Raw genomic sequence first — 789 nt, 5'->3', positions numbered from 1 at the left:
CACATTTCTTGAGCAACAAATATCTGGAATTATTTTATTTTTGACATGTCAATCTTGACTTTATTCTTAAATTTGTGCTTATGTAAGAAATATATGGTTCTAAAATTTCATGACAATTCTTTTGAACTTACTTTTTGTTGAATTGTCTAGTTTAATAAAATCCAACTGCACTTTTTTTGGGGGGGTCCATTCGTGGGGCCTGAACTCTAGGCCTGGGCGCTGTCCCTCAGCTCTTCAGCTCAAGGCTAGCGTTCTACCACTTGAGCCACAGCGCCACTTGCAGCTTTTTTCTTTTTGCTTATGTGGTGCTGAGGAATCAAACCCAGGGCCTCATGCATGTAAGGCAAGCGCTCTACCACTGAGCCACCTTCTCAGCCCCCACAATTGCACTTTTGATATAAAAAATATTCTGTGCTCAATTCAGCCACACATACACTAACATTGGAACAATACAGCGAAGAGTAGCATGGCACTTGCGCAAGGACGATATGCAAATTCGTGGTGTGTTCCATATTTTTACAACAACAGATGCTGGAGGGAATGTGGCCACAAGGGAACCATACAACATTCTTGGTGGGAGTGTAAACTTGTTCAACCACTTTGGAAGGCATTATGGAGGTTCCTCAAAAGATTCCACATAAAGCTCCCCTTTGACCCAGGAGTCCCACTTTTGGGGATTTACTAAATGATCACAAACAAGACCATACTAAAACTACCAGCACCACTATGTTTATTGCAGCATTATTTACAATAGCTAAGATATGGAACCAACCAGCTGTCCCCACTACA

The 789-nt window shown here is 41.6% G+C and overlaps 1 non-coding gene across 1 annotated transcript; it reads left to right on the top strand.

Annotated features, from left to right (window-relative positions):
• The first annotated feature begins 411 nt into the window (after window positions 1-411).
• Window positions 412-518, top strand: LOC122100051. Its single transcript, XR_006146080.1, has one exon. It is a non-coding gene; the product is annotated as a U6 spliceosomal RNA (small nuclear RNA).
• The last annotated feature ends 271 nt before the right edge of the window (window positions 519-789 follow it).

This window comes from Dipodomys spectabilis, unplaced genomic scaffold, assembly GCF_019054845.1.
Source record: "Dipodomys spectabilis isolate Male_0828 unplaced genomic scaffold, ASM1905484v1 ptg000557l, whole genome shotgun sequence".
Taxonomy (NCBI): Eukaryota; Metazoa; Chordata; class Mammalia; order Rodentia; family Heteromyidae; genus Dipodomys; species Dipodomys spectabilis.
The sequence above is the reverse complement of the archived record's forward strand: the minus strand, read 5'-3'. Positions and strand labels throughout refer to the sequence as shown.